The sequence below is a fragment of the Pleurodeles waltl genome, chromosome 11 (assembly GCF_031143425.1).
Source record: "Pleurodeles waltl isolate 20211129_DDA chromosome 11, aPleWal1.hap1.20221129, whole genome shotgun sequence".
In the NCBI taxonomy this organism is placed as follows: domain Eukaryota; kingdom Metazoa; phylum Chordata; class Amphibia; order Caudata; family Salamandridae; genus Pleurodeles; species Pleurodeles waltl.
This window is the reverse complement of record NC_090450.1, coordinates 906,095,115-906,114,137: the sequence shown is the minus strand read 5'-3', so window position 1 is coordinate 906,114,137 and position 19,023 is coordinate 906,095,115. Positions and strand designations below refer to the sequence as shown.

Here is a 19,023-nt window from a genome sequence, read left to right as displayed (position 1 = left end):
TGAGACCAGAAGTAGGACAGATGATTAAGAATCATTTGATTTGCTGGCAGGCAAAGCCGATTGATGAGGTGTTGCAGTATGCAAAATACTGTAGTGATGAGATTGAACTGAAGGAGAAAAAGTTAAAGGAAAAACCAATGGTGGTACAAATAAAGGCAGCTCAGACAGGAGTGCAGGGGGCCTTGGTATAACCAATTCCACAGCAGCAGAGAACTATTATGTTCCAGCCTCAGATGGGAGGTAGAGGTCGTGGAATGGACATGACATGTGGTCCGGATTTGGGTATTGTGGTAGTTCGGAATGACATGCAAGGAACGAAAAATATGTTATTGTGTCATTTGTGCGGAAACGTGGGACACTGGAAGCGGGAGTGCCCGTTGATGGCGCAGGATGGTGTCGTTCAGCAAGGTGGTGATGTCAGTACATTTCAAACTGTGAAAGTCCCAAGAATGAAAGGATTTATTCCAAATGTTCAGAACCAAGTGCAGAATTTACAACCCATGCAGCAGGTGCAAGTGCCACGTGCACCACTAACACAGTTGCAACCAATACAGCAGCAGGTTCGCATGGTTCCTAGACAGCAAATGCAGATACCTCAAGCCCTGATGAAACAGCAACAGATGATGCTTACTCAGCAGGTCACAGGTCAGAGACACAAAAGAAGTAATGACACAGTACACCAATTCCCATTTTATAGTGAGGATGAAATAAACAAAGAACAGATGAGTGACAGTTCAGATGAAGGACCGTGTATGTTTGCAGCGTCCCTTGAAGTAGATCAGAGAGGACCTTTTGTGAAAGGAAAGGTGATGGGTTACAAGTTCTCATTTTTAGTGGACACAGGAGCTACACGCTCTTCAGTAAGAAGTGTGGAAGTCCCGAATTTACCTCTTTCAGGCAGAACAGTTCAAGTTGTGGGAGTGGAAAACAGGCCGTTGACAAATCCAATCACAGATCCAGTGCAGGTTGAGGTTGGTAATTACCAGGGAGGGACTGCATAGGTTTGTAGTCTGTGACTCAAGTCCAGTATCCCTACTGGGAAGGGACTTCCTGTGTAAGACAAAATGCTCCATTACTTGTACAGACACTGGAAAAGGAGTACAAACTAATAGCGATGAAGAAGAACAGGTGGCTGAGACGGTGATCAATAATGCTAACGAAGACTACCCATTGATTGAGTTTTTCCCAATGTTTACCGTGAGAGAATTGCATGCGGATTTATAGGGGACGGTGAAGGAAGATGTCTGGGACCTGACAGGTAAAGAAGTGGGTTTGATTAAAGGAGTGGAACCGATTAAGATCACTTTGAAGCCAAATACAGTATTTATGCAACTTCCACAATATAACATGGCACAGGATGTCCTGAGGAAAGTGGAGCAAATAATTGGAGATTTTCTAAAACAAGGGGTTTTGAAGGAAGTGTTGAGTAGTCCATGTAATTCACCGATAATGGGCTTAAAAAAGCCATGTGGGAAAGTGCGCATTGTGCAGGACTTGCGAAAAGTGAATGATCTAGTGGTCATGTGTTGTCCAGTAGTGCCAAATCCAGCAGTGATACTGTTTCAGATTCCTTGCGGTGCAGAGTGGTTCACAGTAGTTGACTTGTCACAAGCTTTCTTTTCTGTGCCATTTCATGAGGATAGTCAGTTTCTTTTTTGTTTCAAATTCCTAGACAGAGTCTACAGCTGGTGCAGGCTTCCACAAGGGTATACAGAATCACTATCACTGTTTAATCAGATCCTGAAAAACAATCTGGAGTCGTTGGAATTACCATACCAATCGACTCTAGTGCAATACATTGATGATTTGTTAATCGCATACAGGACAAGGGACAAGTGTAGGTATGACTTGATTGCCCTGTTAAATCATTTGTGAAATTTTGGAAATAAGGTGTCACCTGTAAAACAACAGTATTGTCAGAAATCAGTGAAATACTTGGGACATCAGATTGAGAAACGGTCAAGAAGAATCTCCAGGGATAGAATTACCATGATATTGCAGAGAAATCCCCTGACTTCTCAAAGAGATGTTAGAATGTTTCTGGGAATGGTAGGGTATTGTGGACAGTGGATTCCAAATTTTGCTGAGATTGCAAAACCCTTACAGCAGTTAACTCATAAGAAATTTACAGATCTCATTATCCTAGATGAAGCTCAGATGAAGGTGTTTGTCGAACTGAGAGAAAGTTTGTGCAGAGCACCAGCATTGGGAATGCCTGATTACACAAAGCCATTCATATTGTTTTGCCATGAATGTGACGTTTGTTCTTTGTCTGTTTTGACACAGGTCCATGGAGGTGTTTATTACCCAGTAGCCTATTTTTCAGCTACCTTGGACCCAGCTGCAGCAGCTTTACCAGGTAAAGGGGTAGGGTGAGGGGGTAGTCATGGGATACCCTTTGACGGTAATGGTACCACTCTCTGTTGAAATCTTACTGACAAGGACAAAAACGCAATATTTGACTGGTGCAAGACTGACAAGGCATGAGACAAGCATATTGGGTGCTCCAAATGTAACATTGAAAGGATGTACAGTGTTGAATCCAGCAACATTGCTTCCAAGTGATACTGTTGAAACTGAAAAAGAAGAAGACATTGAGCATGATTGTCTTGAGGTAACTGAGTGGTAGAGAACGAAAACACCTCTGGGTTTTCCTGGTTAGAGATGTCAAAAGTACAAATGTTGCTATGGGGGACTCGAAAGGTGGGTGAACACAGCCTTGTGAGGTCAGGCTATGATCAGACATCCAGTGGATGGATTGGGCGAACATGACAGAGGTGGAAGTGGTTACATCAATGGGTGCATAAATAGTATAACAAGTCTGTGTGTGTGCAGGATAGGAGGATGCCGAGAGGGGGACACCTAAAGTTGGTTTAGGAATTGACATTAGATTAGTAAGGTTAATATTCGTTTATAAAGCACTTTGCCTGGTTAGTTATCAGATGTAGGACCTGTTCAATTAAAGTGGCCTTTTAATGGCGTGAAGTGTATTTTTTATGTGCCCTCTTGCCTTAATGGGACCACCTCTTAAAAACAGGACTTCACTTGCATTCTTGATACAAGAAGTTGACAGGAATGCCCTCTTCAAGTGTGCTGGGCTCCTGCGTCCTTCACTACTCTGCCCGGCTGTCAGTCGTGAGCAAAACATGAAGAGGTCTAAATATAGCTCACTCTCGTCACTAGGGTCACTACTTCGCGCTGCTCGTTGCGCCCTCTGTCCAAGAAAGCAGCAGCCCAGCCAGGGAAAGGATGTCACCACCCGGTCAGCGACAAACTCACCTCAGATGAAGTTACAAGCGAGACCCCCTCGCTCCAAGCTGGGCGGCACCTGCCAACTTTCAGAGGGCAGATCGGACAAAAGCACGTGCGGGCTTTACAACCAATCAACACTTCGAAACTCTGCATGGCGCGCTAGGATTGGCTGGGGTACATCCAGTGCTGCAATCATATGTCACCTTACACAGTCGCAGTACCGCCTACTCCCTTATGTCTCCCAGAATATGTTCGGCCGTGGGATTGGTTGGTGTACGACCGGAACTTCTAAAATTATGGACAAATGGCATCAGTGAAAATATCGGCAACGGACGACGAACATGAGGCTGAGTCCACGGACGGTCCTAGTAAGTAGCTGACAGGTGCTCACCTTGGGCTCGGACGCAGGGAAGAGGGGAGGTTTGGTGGTAGAAAGCAAAGAGGCATGATTGCTGGACAGCAGGGTTGTCGGGGACCTCTGGTGGCCAGAGACAAGGATGGGAGAGTGAACCGGTGCAGGGACTGTTGGATCCCAGTTATTGAAATAACTTTTGTGAACGGTGCAGCAGGGGCGGCATGTTAGGGTGTGACAGCGGCGGTGACAGAGCGGGAGCGGTCTTATAGTGCATGACAGCAGCGAGGCGGAGCTGTGAAGTGCATCACGGACAGTACAGGGGAGCTGTGGTCAGGAGAACGGTGGGTGCAGGATACTGAGCTGCATGTGAGAGCCTGTGGCAGAGGGAAAGTGCAGCCTGGCTGTGGCACCCTGGCGAAGGAAGGCTATGCTAGCCGGGAATAGGGTGCAGATTGGCTGAGGTAGCAAGGTACATGGTGGAGAGTGACTGTGGTGACAGGGTACAAGGAGGCTGTGGTGGTGGGGTACAGGGTGCAGAGAGGCCGTGGGGGCCGGGTGCAGACTGGCTGTGGTAGTAGGGCAGAGGGTGCAGAGAGGCTGTGGTGGCAGGGTACAGGGTTCGGAGAGGCTGTGGTATCATGGTACAGTGAGACTGGTGGCAGGGTACAAGGTGCAGAAAGGCTGTGTTGGCAGTGTCCAGGGTCCAGAGAGGCTGTGGTACCATGGTACAGGGAGACTGGTGACAGGGAGCAGAAAGGCTGTGGTGGCAGGGTACAGTGGGTCCGAGGTGGTAGGGTGCAGACTGGCTGTGGTAGGGTGCAGAGAGGCTGTGGTAGGGTAGAGGGAGCAGAAAGGCTGTAGCGGCAGGGTACAGTGTGTAGAGAGGTGTGGTAGCCGGGTGCAGAAAGGCTGCGGTAACAGGGCGTTGAGGCGCAGTAAAGATGCGGTGGCATAGTGCTGGTGGTATAGTTTCAATGTAAGGGGTACCGGAGGTACAAGCATGGTGCCGTAAGGCTGAGGGCAGAGGGAAGCGCTGGGAGCCTGGTGCCCAGCGGTACAGAAGGAAATGGTAACAGTATTGTACTGAAATGCAGGGGTGGTGCTGGCTTCTCGCTCGCTCCTTCTAAGCTACCCCAAGCTCTGCCAACGTGCAGGGGAGCAGCGCCGGGCGCCAAAGGCTAAGGGAGGACGGATAGTAGTGTGCCGAGGTACAGGAGCCGGCAGGCGAAGGGGACCTGTTTTGCGCAAGGCTAAGGATGCGGGAGAGCAGTGGAGGATGCAGGGAAGCCGTCTTGACAGGAGAGCGGTGCTGACAGGCGTTGAGGATACAGGGAAGATGTGCTTGTAGTGTGGTTCGTAGGGGAGGCGCGGGTACAGGGGAGATGTCCTGGTATGGTGCTTTGGTGCGGAGCGCTACAGATGGAAGGAAGAAGTGGGGGCAAGATGAAGTGTAATGTGCAGGGAGGCTTCGGTCATAAGGATGGAGGGCAGCCGTTGTGACAGGAGAGCAGTGCTAGGAAGAGTGATGGGGTGCGGGGGACCTGTGGGGGCAGGAAGCAGAGGTTGTAGTGCGCAGGTGTAGGGCAGCTGTGCTGGCGGGGTGTTGAGGTGAGGGAGACGAGTGCTGACGGTGTGTTGCGGGATGCAGGGGCTCTCGTGCATAGTATATTGCTCGGTGGATAATAGAATGAACTAGGAGCGCCTCTCTGGGACATCTTGCTCTCCGCGGAGCTGTGAAATGGCCTGGGATGTGACGCGGACACAGACCCTGCTCGGTCGGTGAAACTTTGCACAGTTCTCTATGGCCCTGCGTGCCAAGGTGTCTCCTAATAGCTACAATAGCCCATTAGCGTCATATGCTGTCTCCCCCCCCCAAATGCAACCCTCCCACGTTCCTGGACGGTGAAATAAGTATTTCATTTGGGATTCTGTTGTCCTTGCTGCCACAGGTGGGGTTTCTTCGTACGCCCCGGATTCCGCAGGCATTCACCCTTTCGAGGTTTTGCGGGTGTTTCTAGCCCGCGTTGTTAGAGCGGGCGCTGCGCGGACTTGCAGCCCGGGCTGCAGGATATTCTTGCTGCGTAGGGCCTGCGGCTGGCACTCCTGTCGGGCAGCAGGGGGCTTCATGGGCCACCAGACCCAGTGTCACGCACACCCAGAGACGCACCGCGCCAGTCCTGGGGACCTGCTGTGACAGCAGCAGGACTGCACCACAAAAGCCCGTGTGACTAGGGTAGGACAGCAGCAGAGCTGGTGTTTCCGGAGCCGGGCTGCACCGGAGCGCATGACAGGACCGGTGCGCGGGGCCACCGCTCCGCAGCTCGTGGGGCGGGAGCGGGGCTGCAGCAGGGCTCTTTCCACAGAAGCACGGCTGCGTCAGTGCTTGTGAGGCAGGGACAACGCTGCACCAGGGCTCGCGAGGCACAGGCAGGGCTGCAGTAATGCTGCGCTGGGAGAACTGCACCGTGGCTGCACAGTCAGCTGGGTGGCGCCAGAGCTGGTGTTGAGGACCGGATCGGTGCAGCCCCCTCAGCTTGTGTAGCAGGCGCTCTGCTGCACCAGGACTCGTGTGACGGGAGCAGGGCTGCGGGAGGGCTCCGGTGACAGTACTGCGGCTGCACTAATCCCTGTGTGTCGGAAGCAGGGCTGCACTAGAGCTCGTATGACAAGACTGGACCGGGGCTGCGCCAGAGCTCGCGTGACAGGAGCACGGCTGCACTAGAGATCATGTGACAATGTGCAGCTGTGACGGGGACAGGACTGCACTAGAACCGGCGTGACAGTGCTGCAGGAGGGCTGCTCCACAAGGCTGTCAGAGCTCATCTCACCCCGTCAGGCTTGCATGCCATCCCGCCATTAGCTGCCAGTTTTGAAGAGTCGAAACCGGCAGAGAGAGAGGGATATTGGCTGTACATTTTAAGCTCTAAAACAGGACCTTTTATTTTCAACCAGTAGAGTGCATTACACATAACCTGACCCATAGTTACATATTTGGAACACTTCACTTTCTAAATGGTATCCTGGCTTAGGAATATGTGGTTTTATCAATGGACGAAATGTTTTAATTAAATAGACTCTGAGGCATGATAGTCTGCCTTGCAGCGCTGTGGCCAGGATGTTAATCGGCAGCGAGCTCCCAACCCTCTGAGCTATAATACAGCCATTTCCGAGAGCGTCAAAAAATAATGGCCACGAGGCAAGCCATAACTCATATGGCTCTCTCGTCTGGTGAAAAAAAAAATACAGCGCAGAGGTAGACGAGAGCACCGCACGCTGGTGTCCTCCTAGGCCACCATTGATGGATGGGCATTATCCTGGCGAGTAACAACATATATATTCTTGGCAGGTAAAAAGAGGCAAACTTATAGTAACTTCTATAGCAACAAGAAGAAATAAATGTGCAGCATATGATGGACTTTTAAACTGCGTAGACAACCATGGAACAGCTGAACTTGTAGAAAAAAATGCTCTCCATCTCCTAAGCGCTGTACGTACAACTTGCATACATATATATTTTACCATACTGTATTCATGCACTCGATATAATGTGGCCGTTAGGGTAATATGCTTATAGTTATAGTTTTCGGTTCCTTTTGAAATTGCCCTGGGGAAAGGTTTTCATTAAAATATTCGTATTTTATCTCGAGAAAAGGCAGGCAGTGACATGAAGGCTATTTTGGTATGTATCTAAATTAATGTGTATATGTTCACATCTACAAATGCCTTGCCCCAACTTTCATGCACACTGTGTGTGCCTTTATAGCTAATATGTTTTCTAATATTGATGTACCGTAATATGTTTTCTAATATTGATGTACCGTTGGTAATAGGCCTCGGGGCCCAAAGGCCATCGCCAACTTGTTCTGGCTTCATAGGCAATGACTGTCTGGATTGCGGGACTTGCCCACCCAAAGCCCTTCAGTTTCAAGCACGAGCTCAGGACTAGGTGGTTACAGAAGCCTCTATACAGGTTTACCCGTCGAATAGACCAGTCGCTTGCAGGGAGCCTAGAATGTAGGGAGCAGGATAGATCTCAAAAACACAACCCTGGGAAGATCTCCGTTGAGTTCCTGTCGAAGATACCCTACCCAGCATATTAGGATGCTGCATGTACAAGTTAACTCACAAAACGGTGCCACGATATGGCTACCCCGGCCAACTTGTATCAAGCCGTGAGAAATGTAAAAAGCCAAAATAAAAAATCACGTATTCATCGGGTGATGTTTAAACCCAAAGTAGGCTGAGAGTTTTCTGCAGACTAATGAAACTATTGTTCTGCAACATCCAAGGTTTTGATCCAGGCTGTCTGCCTTTAGGACTTGTGAAAGGACGGCATTAAATTAAGCTTGTCTTGTTTTAAGTGGCATCCTGCCGCCATCAAGCTTTTGGTATACGATTTGCTGTATACATGTAACTAACGTAATGGTAAAAAAAAAACACATCTCCAATTCACGCATAGAGCCAACAAGCACCCGCATGCAAACCGCTGATGGCTAAAACCCACCGACTGGCTGGGGGAAGCCCGGGATGCTTGGCATCTTTGCTCTTTGCCTTACTGTGATTCGCTGGGGATGCTTGGCAGGCAGATTTATAAAGTGAGGACATTTTAGAATCAGAAAGAGGTTCCAAGACCACACTTTATTTGCTTGGCGGTACTCGGTTTTCACTTTTAATTCGAATTAGTATTTTATATTTTTGCCCCCCCCCCCCCACTTTCTTTTAGACGTATCCTTAATATAGACCATGCGTTCTCAATTAGAATTTAAGTCGGTAAAGGCTTCTCTTGAATAAATAATTGTCGTACCTTTGCATTCTAAGCTTTTTAAACAGTTTGTTTTATGTGCAATGAGAATATGTGAATAAAGTGGGGTGAACGGTCAATGAGAAGTGTATTCGCAACACCGTGCTGCTTGCTGTGCACGAGGCAGGCAGCGAAACAATTTCTTTTTATAGATGGCGATATCCTGGGATATCTAGCTGCCTTCCCTCCCCCACCGCGGGGGCTGCTAGGGGGTGTGCGGCTGGCTGCTAATCGTGTGTTCTGCACAGGAAGCGACTCTTGTGGTTCCGCGGCGCTGCTGTGTGTTCTCATGAAGCTTACGTGCTCTGTCGGTTGCTGCAGCTTCCACTCTTATGTTTAATGAACCCTGATATGGTCAGTGTTCCTGCCCATTTTGTAATATACATATAAATGAGATTTGTCCTTCAGTGCCACTTAGACTGGGTCCCCCCTTATGAGTTGGGCAGACTACGAGTTAGGAGACGAACCTTTTGGCCTCAAAACAGTAACTCGAGCCAAAGGTTCAAGAGAACAATGTAAAATATTTTCACTTGCAGAAGTTGTATCTACGTTTATCTCTAGTGGAGAGCTGAAAGTGTTGCAGGGACCAGCCACATGAGGGCCCGTGTTGGCTAACCCTAATTCGGATAAGGTCGTTGTGTGTTGGTGTGTCCTCCGTTGTGCTTTTTTTTTGTTCCGAGAAGAAATGCCTTATGTCTGGTTGCATGTTATGAACTGTTAGAATTTACAGTAATATATACATTATGTAATGTCAACATAATATGAGAAGATACAATGTTAACTTCTATTGTTACTTTTGGATTTGTGTATGTTTTGCTTCCTTATCTTCCTTTATCATGCCATATGCTTGTCATACTTCTATAGGCACAAACCTGTTTCGTCCACAGAATTTGTACTTTTGATCCACCTTTGAGAAATACATCATTTTCCCCGGTTCAGTTGTGGCTAGCCTCCTTCTGCAAGGCGCTTTTTGTTCGTTCTCTGGGCGTCACTAGGACATTAGCCTTTGCTCTTTAATTGTAACCAGGGTACATTTTTCAGCTCCACTTTGTAACATCGACGAGACGGCTCTTTAAAGCTTGGGTTTTTAGTAGTGATACAAGGGGCACTTTTAAGCCTGCCACCTTACTTGTGATACCAGGAAAAGTTTAGGCCCCAGTCTTCACTCGTGATACAGTGGCGTTTGCGGTTTGACCGTGCAAGCAATGGTGATGTGGTGACTCTTGGGGTCGGTCTGTAATTGTGATGCAGGGGCACTCCCGGGCTGGAGAGCGTATCCCGAGGGGGGGCACTTGTAGGCCTGATTCTTTCATTGTGATACAGAGGCACTTTTAGACTGTCCATTTGATGGTAACACAGGGGCACGTATAAACTGGGCAATGCAATTGTAATGTAGGGGCATTTGGCCTCACTGTAACCGAGACCCAAGTGCACCTTTAGACCTGACTACGTAATTGTTGCGGAGACCTAAGGATTTGCTCTTTAACTGTGATGCGGGGTCACTTCTCTCCTGTGTGAGGGTAACCCAGGTCACTTTTAGGCCAGACTTTCCTATTGTGATAGGAATTCCCCGTTGACACTGACAAAGGACCCCTTTTGGCCCCACCCTATTATTGTGAGGCAGGTCATTTTTAGACGGGACTTCAAGTTATGATGCTGTGGCTCTTTTAGGCCCTACTGTGTAACTGTGAAGAGGGCCACACAAACAACGGTAGCTCAGATTACAAAGATTAGGGCGCTGTTCATATGTATTACCTCCCGACTACAGCCCTGGGCGGGGCGATAATTAACAAGCGACAATCAGAACTAACCTGCTGGCTCCCTGGCCGCTGCACAAAGGTGTTTACATTTCCCCGGTGATGTTTCCTTGGTCAGTGTTTGTTTGCATTGTTCCTTAGAAGGTAGCGAGCTTGGCATTTGCTTTCCCATCCTCCTTCTATGCCAATTGTCTCTGGATGCCAAACTAAGAGCTTCACAGGCCCGCCCGCTGACAACGTCACTCGGGCTCCTCTTCAGAGCCTCTTTCTGGCCTGCTGGTGCCTTGACCTTTTTGTGTTGGAGAGAGAACTAATTTATTTTGCCAGTTAATATTACATCACAAGACGTGCAAATAGGAAAATAAAGTTACACATAAAACAACTTTCAATTCTAAGCAACTTAAAAAAGCTGCAAAAGACTTTTAATTGGTTAAAATATTTGTATGTGCCAATGAACTGTTCTTGTGCTGTATGTACATAAAGGCTGCAGTTAGCATGCCACTGTACAGCTAATAAGTCCTTGGATGGAAGCACGTCTGTAGCTTCTTTAACTGTCCTCCCACCATTCAGTAGAAACCTTAGTTTCAAGTTCTTATTCCTCGGAGATGTTGGATCAGGGCAGAGGTAGAAGATATGCTTCACTGTTTCAATGACCCTTTTGCATAGACCGCATCTTCTGACACTGTTTGAGGGCTGTAACTAAGATCCTTCAATTAAAAAAAAACGGGAATACACACCAATCTTAATCTGAGAAATACAATTTTGATTGAGACTAAGGAACTGGAGTCCAAATAGCCTTGCATATGTCTTTTATAGGTGTTTATTATATAATTTGATTTTTTTTCCCGTTAATATTTATAAGCAAATTTCATGTCCTCTGTGTGTGTGTGTGTGTGTGTGTGTGTGTGTGTGTGTGTGTGTGTGTGTGTGTATGTATAGTGTGTGTGCTTTTCTTATTCATAAGGTTCATTTTGTCCTGCGTTGATAAAATCGATATGGGGGAAGGTTGGAGTTTGTAGTAATTGTGTTAGATTGTAATCCAGAATCGTAAAATCCGATCTTTGGTCTAACTCAACTCTTTCTTTTATGATATTTTTTATTATTGAAGTATTCCCTCTATGCCAATCACAGAAAGAGTTTACCTAATTCATGAAGTTTAAGGCTTCTGTGTGTAAAGCCCAGTTGCAGTCTCAATCGACAGCGAGGAGATGAGGATCATATATTAAAGGTTTGTTGTACCAGTTTAATGAATACTCGGTCTAGATAAGGTATAGTCTGTTTTATTTTTTTTAAATATTGCATTGTATATAGAACTGTAAGTATTTTGGTTTTTAAAATCGAGATTGTTGGGCTGATTTGGTTGTAAATCTCTTACTGGCTTGAGTGTTTGCAGTAGTCCTGCCTGTGATTTTTGTTTCCCCCTTTGTGTCGAAACTATTTGAGCTTTGTGTCATTTTCAAGACCAAGATAAGTATATTACATCACTTGGCCTATCCTGTTGGCAATAGCCTAAACATAATTTGAGGTTACACAGCCAAAATGTATTATCTCTGTTTTGTTAAAATAGATTAGGAAATTGTTTTTGTTGTAAGACTCTGATTTTCCTAATTTCTTGAGCCTACTTTCACTCACAAGATTTTCAAAACCGTAATTATCTTGTTGTTCAGTTTGTTATGTATCTTCCTCGAATAGTTGAATGTTCTTTTTAATAATGGATGGGCTGTGTCCGATTGAAAGGTTTGTGACTAAATTACAGACTGCTTTGTCTTCAAGAGGTCATTGCGATACTGTTTCGTCTGAGTTTTTTTCTATTTCTTTAACAAGAGTACAATTTGTCTCAGCTATTGTCACTTGTTTTGTCCATTAGAGGCAAGGTCACTGGAATTATGCATTGATGAATGACCGAATTATGTGGCAAGAACATGCAAATCATTGCAGCATAGGTGGCACATATTATGTTTATATGTTAATTATTCTTTCATTTTAATCCATAGTGCTGTGTGGGCAAATGTTTCAACTCACTTGTATCAGTTTAAAACTTGAATGTTGCAATCAGCAACTGAAGGATGACCACTTATCTCTGCATAGCATCTGCAGCCTCACGCCCCTTGTGATTTGTTTTTGTTATAACGTTTTATAGATTTAAGCCAGAAGTAACATTTAATTTTGTAACATGTAAATCCAGTTGCTAGAACTGGATTAGGTGGAATGTCGGGGTAAATCAGCAACTATAAGGAAACCGCTGAGGACAATGGAACCACACAATTCCAGTGGCCCTAAATATACGGATGGGCTCATGGTTTCAGCTTGCAGTGTTGGTGGCTTTAAAACCAAACCTAGACGATGGTTCTGTGGATGGTATGGGTAGGGATTATCGACTGTGCCTACTGACCATTGCTCCCAGTAGTTTAACATTTACATTGAGTGGGCTTTGATTTCCCCCAGAGAAGTATTTTCCTTTCATCTTACGGTATTGGCTACTTGGTGCATCATTCTGCTGCTTGCCGAGTATTCATAGCTCCAGTAATACATTAGACTCAAAAGGTAGACTGATACATCACTCATCAAGTAATTTATCTGATAGATACATTGTATTCAGAAAATCATTGCTTTTATTTTTTCACTCCAGCAGGCTTCTCTTTCCTGTTTTAGACAGGACCCACAATGTAAGCCAGAACTATTATTTGCCAGTGCTGGTTAATTGAAGAAAGTTTCCCCTATCGCATTTCAATTTGTGATTTGTATCACGAAGGGAGACCAGACGCAGTTGGGCAGCTCCACTAAAATGCATTTGGATGTCAGGAGCGCGAGTCGCAAGAGATTTTTCAGTGAAGAAGTGCGACTTGCTGTTTAGAAATTGAATTTTCAGGGATGATTCAGTCACCTTTCAGTCAGAAGGGTGTACGAATCGGGCAAAAAAATAATTATCGCATTTTGGTTGAGCTATTAATATCTGTTTCGGAAATCCTTTTCCTGGCCTAGTCGGAAATATTATGTTGTCCAGTGTTTTAAGGTAAACCTCTAAAAATCCATCAGTTTGTGGCATCTTATTTTGTCCACAACCAAAGAAGGTTTATAACATTTGAACGCTTCTCAACTTCTCCGACGTGCAGTTGAAGACAGATGGGATAGGCTGTATGTTCAAAGGCAAACTGGCTCAGTAAAGGATATCTGTCTGTTTCCCCACAGGCCCGTGGTGTTTCTGAGAAGCCAGAGGGAAGAACGAGTCTGTCACACCTGCCTGAATAGTTTTTCTGGTCTTATTTATAAATAGATATGAGATCATCCTTAGACTTTTAAGCAAAGGCATTTTAGTAAAATATTTTTATTTACAGAATGATACAAATTGCAAGCTTTATATGAATGTGAAACAACATATACTGCATTCACTTATTTAATAAAGATACGATATTGAAATGTATTTCACGGCACAACCTACAGATTTCTCCCTTTAATGATCGTGCGGGTTACATGGGGTACACACAGCTTGAAAGTTTTGTTAAGAACAAATTGATAAGTAGTACTGTATGAATGTTTCTGTAGTGTTCTCCCTGTGCACCTCAAGGGTGGATTTTAAGGCAGAGCACGTGAAGGTGACTATACAGTTTAATTGAAGGTTATGGCCAAGGTAGTTAATTTTTTTATTTATTTTTAAAGTGGCAACACAGGCACTGGATAACAAAAAAAAAAAAAACAGAAGGAGGGCGTTAGTTTACGTGCCTCACTTTATAGTTTGACTACGGATGCTGCAGGTTGCATTTGTAAAGTGCAGTGCAGGTTTCACATAGTCTGTATTTTTAACTCCCTTTGGCCTATTTGTGATGTTCAAAAGTGGGAGCTACTGCTTCCTCCCTAACTTGACCTCTACTTCTATTTCTCATAGAGCTTTGAGCCGTTTCACGGCTGCGACCTCATGCTGTAGATTGGTATGTATTTGGCACCTGTCTTCCATCACCTGTTTGCTGTAGGGTGAAAGAGTAGGGCTTGTGACCAGAAGGTGGTGAGATTCCTTTCCCTTTTAAAGCCATAAGCACCAAAACCAAGAACAATGTACCCCCCTCCCCCCGGGCTGATACATTCTGGTGTCACTGTTGTGGACACTGGTTGTCTAGGTGGCTTGTGATGGTCTGTCTCGTCCTTATGTAGTCTTTGAGGGCAGACACAAATGGGATGTGCTCTATTTGTCTTATTCTAAATGAGATTGCAGCTTTGATGGGGAGCCAGTCGAACTTTTTCACGTCAAGTGGGGCCATCTTGCATTGTAGTTCCTGCAATTGTATAGTGAACATGCTGCAGGAGGTGCACTGCTGGTGTGGAGATGCTTACATGACGGGTAGGGGGGCGGTTATAGGAGTCTAGTGCAAACAGTGATTTGTTAAATTGTGGCTTGATAATTTTTTTCTCCCAGGATTGTCTGGATTCTCTTCAGCAGGTACTGAGAGAGGCTTGTCCACAACACTGTTGATTTATTCGTGGGGGTGTCATTTCGGTGATGCCATGGTTCTGATGTGACCTGGTACATCTATTGATTGCGCTTGTTCAAAGGAGCCTTATGACCATTGATCTATTATCTTTAAGGAAGAGGTATCTAGCGTTGGTCTGTGAGGGCCAGATCAATACCATGTTTTTGAATATTCACAGTGGAATATTTGTTCAGTCAGTGAGTCTAGATTGCAGTCACTCACATAATGGTTATTCTCAAATTCTGGCATATGGGTGTTAGAGCTAGGGATCTATCCTTGGGAACTCTACAATTCCAGAAACTCATCGGCACATCTGAGTATCATTATATTTTTAACAGTTTGCACTGAATCTGGCCACAATTTGGGATGTGTTTAAGGCAACAATGAGAGCCTAAATAATAGGCCAATATATTGCTCTGGTGTCTAAAGACAAACTTTAAACGAAAAACATTGGACTCTGAGTTCTTGAGGGTGCATGAGTTATATAGTTATTGAATCCAATAATAATAGAATTCAATTCAATTAAAGCATAAGCTTTCTACATTTATGAGGTGGCAGGCTTTCTTTTTCTAGTTCTATTTTTTCGTTATCTAGCATATTACTGTTGGTTTTTCTATGTTTAAACGTGGAATTTGTGTGGATGTGCATGTGAATTCAAGAATGAGTCTGCAGATGCATAAATAGATGGATAAGTGGGAAGATGAGTAACTGTGCATGTACAGGCCTCGAAAAAATCATTAAAACTTTATTAAACCTGCAGGTCAAGTAACTTGAATAATCTACTCAACCTAACTGTAAAGTACTTGACCTGTAAATGGGTTTCAAATTCTGTGATCCTAGGCAAATTATTTTATTTTACAGAATCCCCTTTTTCTTTATTCTAATGAGTGCACCTTAAAATACATGAATCCAGCGTTTCTGGTGTACAAAAAAATACTCTTTTGTTTGAATAAATAGACTAAACATCTGCGCTATGCATAGTGTGGGGTCTATTTTTGAGGCTGTTTGCATCGCTCTTGCACCACAAAACATGATGGAAGAGTGACACAAAAACCTTAAAACAGATTTTTTAAGCCACTCAAAGCCGCTTTGCATAGTTCTGAGTGGCTAAAAGTCTGGAGTAACTCAATGCCGTGGAAATCACTGTATTGCGTTACCCTGCCCTGTTACGACGTTCCATGGATGATCCCACACATTTCTCATGGATTTTGACGCATCCCCAGATTGACAAGAACTTGTAAACCCAGGGACATGCCACAATCTTACACCTTCCCAAGAGAGGCATAACAAGGAGAATATTTCTATTTCTCCTTGCTTCTTCCTCTTTATATGTGTGCTGCACTCTGCATCACACTTAGAAAGAGGAATATGACTCCTAGAATTTACTTTTTATTTTTATAAATTATTATTATTATTATTATTATTATTATTATTTTTTTGCAGGAAAGTGTTCCTTCCTGCACATAACCAATCTTGCATGCAATGCAGGCACCCTTGCACCTTGGTGTAAGGATTCCTGCTTTGGCACTAGGCAGTCCATTGTGCGTCAGCGCATGGGAAAGGACAGAAATGCACTGTATTGCCTTAAATGTACCTGTCACGCAGTACAGTGGTGCTAGGTGACGTGCTGCACTGTGCGACTTCCTCATAAATGAGGGCCTAAGAATCTAGCCCACACATAGGGTACACATGATCCCTGACTTGACTCTTAGTTTACTAATAGCTTTGCCATCAGGGCAGGAGCATTTCTCAGTTTATGTTTAAGCACTCACTTTTAATTAATATATTACTATGGCATAGTCTGGCAGCGCACTCTCATTTGCAGACAGTAAATTTCCAAGAAATAGGCAAAAACTTTACCACTAACTTGCAGCTTTTCTGTCAAAACTAAATAGTGTATTAACAATTATTTGTGACAATTGGGTTTCAGAAAACATATTTATCATTTGCACATCACCAAGTAAAGTGTTCTGATAATTTTTCATCCTATTAAAATATTTTTTTCATAAGTACAAAAATTGGGCTTTCACGGCTATTGAAAAGTTTGTACAGTTAACTTATTAGCTATTTAAATGTGTTAGAACAAATCTGACAGCCTTTCATTTCACACTGTATGTACAGCAGGTCAGACAGTTCACTTTACAAAATCCTGAAACTCTGCAGCCAGAGAAGGAAAGATAACTGTAAGAAGACTAACTGACTTTTAAACTCTGTCTCTGAACACAGAGAAAATGTGTCAAGATAAAAACAAGATTTAAAGGCATATTTATTGCTTCCTCACTTTCTGACTATATAGAACCCCTGTTCTTTGTCAACTGTCCAGAATGGCAAGTAGGTCCTAAAAATAGCTCGACCATTCAGGCATTTTTGTTGCATGTGTCAAACCTATTGGCTTTGCCAATGCTTGTCTAATGTGATTGCAGTCATTCCCTGCAACCGTGATTTGGATCAGTAGCCTGAGCAAGTGTACTGTACTACTGCATACCAATGACCTCATAACCACTTGCTTTGCCTTTCTTTTCTCTCCTGCTACGGCTTTGATTTTGCAAAATCATGTTCTCACATCTTAACAGAATGCCTGTCTCAGCTGTCCATTTGCTACCAGAGACTTTCATTAGTTTCAAACATTTTCACGAATAAAATTGACCCTTTTGCTCCGCTGTGATAATATTCTTATGTCAGGTGACTGTAACTTGTGGGTTTCAAACAACACCAACTAAAGAGCTCAATAAAGGAAATAAAATGATTGCCACGTTGGAGCCAAGGCCTACACAAAGAAGCCCTGTCTATTTAAGTGATGTCATTGGCAGTGCCACCAGAAGAACTTCCTCCGTGAAGTTACCCAAAATTCTAAGTAAATAGTATATACTGATGATTTTTTTTTTTTCTTCTAAGCAAATCCACTAATTTGATTGTCTATTGAAAAAGGCCAACTTTTTATGTAGGGAAACCTTGACTCTTTCTTTTTGTGTGCTCACACAATGCAGCTCTTGACAATAGTGTTGGACTTACCTCTTCTTTACCCCTCTGCCCCTCATTGTCTGCTTCTTGTGAGATGCTCCTAGTACAATAAGCATTTGCAATGCAATAGGTCTCAAATCTGCTGAGTTAGAGCTATTGACGTTGTAAATGCATAACTTGACTTTTTTGCCAAATAAATTGGTCAACCCTGCCGAATAATTTGGTCCTCTGCCTCATAATTCCAATGGCCCTGTATAAATCCTCTATCTGCATCAAACAATTAAAATATTGCCAATATTTATTATATATTTTGATATTACTATTCTGAGCCCCCCTCCCCAATCTAGTGTGGGGACTCATAGATGACCTAGACAGAAAGAGCAGGTCATGCAGTGAGTTATGGGGAAAAAATGTTTTGTAAAAGGAATGCCCCGCAAACTGAGTGCAGCAAATATTGTAGTAGCTTCAGTGCAATTCTCAGAACAGCCCTTAGAGGGCATCACTATAAAAATAACATTTGTAAGACACATGGTCATGTAACCATACAGTCAGCCCCTAGAGGGCATAACAACATGAAAACAGAATGGCAAAAAATAATGCAGTGTAACCATATATGTAGCCCCAAGAGGGTGTAGTGCCTCACACATTGTTAGGCCTAGCAGACCTACTGCAACCTATTACAAGCAAGGCCCTTAAAACACAAACTACTACCAGCTGTAAAACAAAAGTTCCTGTCATGAGAGAGCTTAATAAGACTTTGAATAGTGGAAAAGGTTACTATTTTGCCTCCCCCCCCCCCCCCCCCCAAACCTAGGTTGAGAACCCAGAGATGACCTAGACTGAAGGAGCATGTCGTGCTGAACATTTTCACAGTGGTCCCATTGTCCCAGGGCCACCACACTGCGAGTTACAGGCAAAAATATATTGTAAAATGAATGCCCAGCAAAGCATTATGGGGTGATTTTCTGAGTGCAGCGAATATTATAGTATCTTGATTGTAATATCCAAAACAGCCCCCAGAGGACATCACAATAAAAATAGCAATTGTGAGAAACAGTCATGTAACCATATAGTGCACCCCTAGAGGGCAAAACATGGAAACAGAGTGGCAGAAAGTAATGCAGTGTATTCACATATGTAGCCCCTAGAGGACATGGTTCCATACGCCAAGCATGCCTACTGCATTACTATTACAAACAAGGCCCTTAAAACACAAACTGTTCTCAGCTGTAAAACAAAAGTTCCAGCCATGCAAGTGCTTAAAAATACACTGAATGGTGGGAGAGGTTACTATTTTGGGGTCCCCCTCAACCTATAGTGGGGAACCAGAGATGACCTAGACAGAGAGTGTTGTGCTGCATGGTTTGGTGGTGGTTCCATTGTCGTAGGCTGAGTTATGGGCAAAAGTGTTTTGAAAAAGCATTCAAAGCATTA

General features: G+C 44.3%; 1 protein-coding gene across 1 annotated transcript in view; it reads left to right on the top strand.

Moving 5' to 3' along the window:
* The first annotated feature begins 3,501 nt into the window (after positions 1 to 3,501).
* The window catches only part of SH2B3 (SH2B adaptor protein 3), a 374,442-nt gene continuing 358,920 nt past the window's right edge, over positions 3,502 to 19,023 (top strand). Inside the window, exon 1 of the mRNA XM_069214849.1 lies at positions 3,502 to 3,620. The gene's annotated coding sequence lies outside the window, so the exon portion shown is untranslated. The remainder of the gene's footprint in view (positions 3,621 to 19,023) is intronic.